We start from the raw sequence: 7,299 nt of genomic DNA on the forward strand, positions 1-7,299 counted from the left end.
CCCTCGAGTTGCCAACCTTCGTGCGATGCATGAATATCTTCAGTGTTGAAGCAAGGTTGAAGAATGAGAACGCAATTGGATTTGTTTGTTTCAAAATTATAATGTACAAATAGAGCAATTTTTTTAAAAATTATCTATAAGTTGTTAAATTCTCTTGGCATAAGAGAAAATTCTAATGAAGTGACAAAATAGTTCAAAATATCTTATGTCAAATATTATGAAGTTCGTCTCAAAAGTAATAAACTTTCAATTGCATAGATATTCTAAATTGTTATCCTACAATTTTATTTGAATTTCACATATGCTAGTTTCATGGTTCTCCCATAATTATACATTTGTTTGTGACCAAAGTGTGAGTGAGTTTCACCGTGAACGTGGTTTTGACTTTTTTCCTTTTGTTTTATTCCTAATTAAAATTATCAAAAATTATAATTCTTCTTTTATTCTCTATAGCCTCTTAATTGTGACTTATCTAAAAGTAAAGTATTATTTTGATTCAAATAGTGGTACTTTAGATGAGGATAAATTTCATATAAATAGGAATGTTTTCTTCTAATTAATGTGCTTTTCTAATCCAAATAGAATTTAATTTGTTTCTCCATTATTAGGAATTGGAGTGACAAAATCGTTTCACTTTAGAGGCTCATAGAGTCATGTGTATTTATGCAACAAAAATATTTCACGAAATAATATCATGTCACTTAAAATTGTAAAATTTAGAATTTTTAATTCATATCTAATAGGTTTTCACTTGCTTTGGTATTTAAGTAACTGATTCCACTCCCCCTCAACCCTCTTTTTTCCCAATAGATCATCCTAATATTGAGGAGTTTGTAGTTGCATAGGACAAGGATACTTTGATATTGTATCTTGTTGCAGGCAACTTGAAGCAAAGAAAAACGGTAATAAATAAGCTTGCTACAATTAATTACCTCTCAATAATTAATTTTATTGAAAATTTGACTACAATTAAACTTTAAGGGCCTGTTTGGAAAGTCACCTAGGTAATTGGAATTGGGGGTAATTACACAGTTTGGCCTGTTTGTTTGATCAAATAATTACACAGTTAGGTGGGAATTGGGTGTAATTGAGAGGGTGCAATTACACTCTTCAATTCTCAAGGGGGGGGTTGAGAATTGGGTATAATTATAAGGTTACATTTTAGTTTCTTTCTTTTTTGTTTTATTTTAATTTCATTTCTTTTTTATTTCTATTATTTTAATTTATTTTTTATTTTTACTTTTTAATTATTTTTATTTTTTAAAATATATATATAATTTATATTATTTATCTTTCATTTCCTTTCTTCTCATTCCAACCTTAACTTCTTGTAGTTCTGTCACGACCCAAACCGATGAGTCGTGACGAGTGTCTGACCTCTAGTGACTAAACACCCCTATACTCATATCTGAATCTTACTGAACATCAAGGGCCCATAAAAAGACTTAAACTGATCTCATAAATAGGCGACATCATGAACTCTTAACAATCTATATATACATAAACATGCTGAAAGAACAGTGCAAGCTAGCTAGGCTGCTACATATACTGTACACAAAAGAATAGAAGTCGACAAGGCTACATCATCTGACTAATACATACAACTGTCTACAGGCCTCTACTGGAATGAAAGCCGTAGAAGGATGGGACAGGGCCCTGTCATACCCATCTATATACATCTCAAAAGAATGGCATACCAAAATAGACTGCAACTCCAGATCAAATGGAGTGCACTGATCGCTGCTGGATAAAAGTCCTACTAAGCTAGACCACCTGTCTGTCTACCTGTACCTGCGGGCATGAACGCAGCCCCCCGAGCAACAGAGAGTTAGTGCGGATAATGTACTGAGTATGAAAGGCATAAGAACAACATATATATGTGAGAGTCATGAATAAGATTTGAACTCATAAGCTGAAATAACTATTTGCATGTACTTGTATGAACTAGTATCTGCATGTATTTGCATAAATCGGTGTAACTGACAATGCCTCTGTGGGCGCATAATATGCATGCTCCTGCCTATCAATGAAGGTCATACATCTATATATATGTGCGTGCATAACGCCTGTCAAGCCTCTATGGCATCCCATCATATCATATCGGCCTCTCTGCGGCCATCATCATATACATTGCTGCGGTATGTGCAACTCGATCCCTATATCATTATCATGGTACACTAACTGATCAGGTGGTAATGCGTGTATAACGCCTATCTCTCTTCTCATACCCCACATATATCTAATATTCGCGTATATAACGCCTTTTGGTCACGGGTCAATGTACAAAGATATATAATGAATGTGATGCATGAATAAACTGTATACATAGAACTGGCTACATAAAACTGAGCCCATGAACAGAAGGAACACTCATAAACGGGGTACATGAACATCAAAGACTGAAGTACTCCTAATGCTTCTAAGAGTGGAGTAATATTGAAGCTCTCTTACTCACTTGTTGGCTCATATCATAGGATCTGTTATATCCCATATTTTCATATATTGGGACGTTTTAAACTAAACGTGACAAGTTAAAGACAAGACTATTTTAAGATACAGAGTAGAGATTTTAACTTCCGGTTTCGTTTCAAGTCATAATTCAACTACAATTTCGTTTGGCATTGATATATTAATGAAAAGTGGGATTAAACTAACCATTAGTGGGATTGGGAACCAAAAAAAAATCTGCCCATATTGTTTTCCATGTGTAGCCTAGATTAGTGCCATGGTCAAAGGTTATTGACCCAAGATTAGTGTGGTACACATGTCCAAGTCTTGTAGGGAATACACATAATGAAAAATCAGATTTACTCCACAACTCACTACACCATTTCAACACTTACAAGTTAAGAACACATAGAGAGAGAAAAGGAAACTCTTGACCTAGAGTTAGTCGAAAGTGAGGTCCAAATTTGTTCCAAAAAAATCAGTTTTCTTCCTCAAATCAACTCCTCATTTAGTGTACAAGAATATGTAGTAGTTGTTGAAACGAAACCAAGAAGTGAAGCACCTCAATAGTGTTGAAAATTCGTCCAAAGTGAAGAACAAGATTGTAAGGTAAGAATGCTTATTGTTCTTGTGTTTCATGACGATTTGAATGTATAGTTCATGCATGATTGTTGTTGGATTGTTGTTGTAGTTGAAGTAGAGAGTTAGCCATGAGTATTGGTGAAGTCATGGTTGATTTCATTTTGCTTGTATTGTTGATGAATTGAATATGTATCAACATAAGTAAATGAACAAAGGTTGTAGAAGTTTGTTTGTGATGTGGCATGTTGGATATTGGACTGTTTTTCTAAAAATTAAAGTGAGCCATGGGTTGAAGACTCTAATGAAATCATGTCTAATCTTCTTGTACATGTATTGGAAATGGATTGAATGTGTTGTAGTTTGGATAAAAGGATGAAAATCATGAAGTTGTTGGACTAGTGTTAAAGCCGTGTAAAGGGACTGTTTTAGGGGAGATTATGGACTGTTTTGTGCCACATTTTGATTGTTGTTGTTATGGAAATTGTGGTGTATTGTATGCATGTTAAATATGTGAATTAAGGTGCTAAAGAAATGAATTATGTTGAAGCATACAAGCAGTCCAAAACAGTGGACTGTTTTAGTGCTAGAGGTGAAATTGTATGTGTTGAGTGTTGATTCTTGTTATGAACGTTTAGTGGAAGTGAAGCATAATGATTCAAGTTGAAATTGATATGAATTGTGGGCTGTTGTAAGAATGGAAATGATGGTAAAACAGTTCCAAGAATCATGAAAGTAATGTCATTAAACATGTTGTTGTCGTTGTAAGGTTTTTGTGTCGACAAGGTAGTTGTTTGCGTACGAATTTGGTGATGTATTTGTCGTGTGGATAGCTGGTCATAACCTACTGAAAATATATGAAAAGAAGGCATGAAATAATGTGTAAGAATCATAGGTGGTTTGCTTAGTATGTTCGTAAATGTTTGCAAGAATTCCGAACATTGTTTAGGGACTGTTTTAGGCGTGTTGTTGATTAGGGACTGTTTTGGACGTGTTGTGGTTAGGAACTGTTTTGGACATGTTGTATTCTTTAAATTGGAAATACTAATGATAGTTAAGAATAAATATTGTATTTACGTTTTTTGGGTTGTTGTAAAGTTGTTACACGAAAACGTTAAGGCTACGGATTATTAGGAGTAACTTGAGAATGTAGTAGCCGTATGTGAATCGTTATGGAATGTTGTGAATGTGGGCTATTTGGAATGTTATGTGGGCTGTCCGGATTGGTATTGAACATATGATTATTGATGTTGGGGTGGTTGTATGTAGTTGATTTGAATGCGAACGAAACGTCGTCTAAATGTTTGAAAGGGATTGTTGACGTTAAAGTACGTATTGAATTCCCTCGTAGACTAATTGTAGCTCTTGATATCTTGATATAGGATAAGTGTTTTTGGGCAGCAAGTACAAGTTATAATACGACTAAACGCTAAAGGTATGTAAAGCCTATTCCTTCTTTCTTTTGGCATGTCCTAGACGTAAGTATGAAACGATATGAACCTTGGGGTAAATTCTATTCTCTAGTTCCATGTATGACTTATGATTCTATATTTTATTAAGGTTGTTGTCATGTGCCTACAATATGAGTGACTAATGAATAATGCATGAAAGTTCCTATTCTTAAAGAATTGCACAACTAGAGACATACTTGACTTTTAAAAGCTACATCATGTTAAAGTGATACATGTACATGAAATCTGAAACGTTTCTTGTAATAGTTTGTTATGAGACTTAAAATGAACTGAATATGAATATTATTTTGACACTTTAGAGCTGGTTAGTTGCTTATCCATTGAGTCTAAAAAGATGAATTGCATATATGTGGTTGCTCATTATTCTGCTCGTGCTTACCGCTATATCCTTCACTGAGTCCCGGGCCAGGACACGTTTTCATGCGCATGTTTACTACATTATTCACCGAGTCCCTCATTAAAGGGCCGGGACACGTTATATATATATATGATGATATGATGATATGATAATGTGATGATATTATGATATGGAGATGGCGGCCAGGAGGGCATATATTCCTTATTACCGAGTCCCTCATTAAAGGGACGGGACACGTACATGTTTATTTTTATGATTCTATGATTATAATTACCGAGTCCCTCATTAAAGGGCCGGGACACGATATATATGTTATATACAGAATGATTATGCAGCTTTGATTACAAAACTCTATAATGACATTGATATGAGAATTATATAGATGGAATATGTTCAAAGGCAAGTTTTATGAAAATTCTGGTTGTTGCATTGAGTCCTACATACCTTGTCTCAATATAAGTCTATTATTATGTTTCAAGCTTTACATGCTCAGTACATATTCCGTACTGACCCCCTTTCTTCGGGGGGCTGCGTTCATGCCCGCAGGTACAGACGCTCGTTTTGGAGATCCGCCGGCTTAGGATACCTATTCAGCTATTTTGGACTGCTCCTTTGTTCCGGAGCCTAGCTTGTGGTATAACTTCCTTTGTTGTATATATAAGTGTTTATTTGGGTATGGCGGGGCCCTGTCCCGCCATATGATACGGTCATTACTCTTAGAGGTCTGTGGACATCGGTGTGGGTCTGTTTGTAGTTGTTGATGCGTTTTAGGTCTATGACTTATGTTTGGGGCGTACCCATTCGTAATGGCAGCCTTGTCGGCTTGCATATATATGTATGTTTGGTATTTTGTATATCGTGGCAGCCTTGTCGGCTTGCGTAGTAATATATATATTTATGTGGTTATTTAAAAGTGCAACTCCTCAGGAGACAGGTGCCTAAGACACATAAAACTTTGACAAATTTTAAATAACTCCCTATCTCTTTATATACAAATGAGATCATGACATGCTAATTGTAAATGACTATAGTTAACAGATAATATGAGTGTCCAATTCGGGCACGAGTCACGGCCTACGGGGTTGGGTCGTGACAGAAGTGGTATCAGAGCGGTTCAATCCTCGGAGTGTCTACAGACCGTGTCGAGTAGAGTCTTGTTTATCGTTGTGTTGTGCACCACATTTATAAACAGGAAGCTACAGGACATTTAGGATTTCATCTTTCCTTTCATTCTAGATCGTGCGATAGAGCTGTATTATCAGGATAATCTTTCCCTAACAGATTGTTATGTTTACAACGATGCCTCCAAAGAAGGCAACAACCGCCCAGAAGGGCAAAACGGTAGTTGGAGAGACCAGTGGGACCCCGGAGGGTCACTAGAGCTTATTCCCAATATGTGCCTGAGATTAGGCTTCTGTCAGCGAGCTCCGCTACACCATCATTATCAGAGGAGCCTAGGGCAGCGGCAGCTACAGATCAGGAGACAGATTTACCACCAGCTCCTGAGGCTCCAGCACCCGAGCCTCCAGCTCCCCAGCCTGGGGCGGAGGATAGGGCTATGCGTGACGCAGTACAGTTATTGACCAGGTTGGTGTCGGGGCAGGCTCGCAGACACGGGTTAGGAGGTGATTATGCGGACAGACACGATAGTTCGAGGGTCCATGATTTCTTGACTTGTAAGCCCCCAGAGTTCTATGGGTCAAAGCCAGCAGAGGATCCACAGGATTTTATCCGATAGATGTTGCGTACGTTGAGGGTAATTAGAGCTACCGAGACTGAGTCCATTGAGTTGGCTTCATATCGGTTGCGTGATGTGGCTATTAACTGGTACGAGTCCTGTGTATTATCTAGGGCCGAGGATGCTCCTCCAGCAGTATGGGACGAGTTCGTGCAAGCCTTTTTGGGTCATTTTCTGCCTCCGGAGATGAGGCGGGCCAGAATTGATAGATTCCTACACTTGAGACAGGATGGCAGAAGTGTTCGAGAGTATAGTCTCGAATTTGATTCATTGGCTAGGTACGCGCCCGCTATTGTAGCTGACATGGCAGACAGGGTCTATCGTTACGTAATGGGGTTGGATAATTACTTGATTGATGGCTGTATGGCAATGGCTTCTCAGCCCGGTATGGACATCGCTCGAGTGCAGGCATATGCACAGGGGGTTGAGGGTCGACAGAGAGGGCGTCGATTTGATAGGGATCAGGATAGGGGTCATCAGAAGAGAGTTAGATCAGCTGGGTATTCTGGTGAGTTTTGGGGCGGGCAGCCCCAGCCGCAGCACAATAGATATCCTTCTCAACCGGCATGGAGTGAACCTCCACGATTCACTGGTAGAGGGTTTGATAGCACAGGGTATTCAGGAGCTGGTCAAAGCTCCATGACTTCCGATTTCCAGATGCACAAGGACTCAGGCCAGATGAGGCCATCTATACCACAGTGCCC

The sequence above is a fragment of the Lycium barbarum genome, chromosome 6 (genome assembly GCF_019175385.1).
Source record: "Lycium barbarum isolate Lr01 chromosome 6, ASM1917538v2, whole genome shotgun sequence".
In the NCBI taxonomy this organism is placed as follows: domain Eukaryota; kingdom Viridiplantae; phylum Streptophyta; class Magnoliopsida; order Solanales; family Solanaceae; genus Lycium; species Lycium barbarum.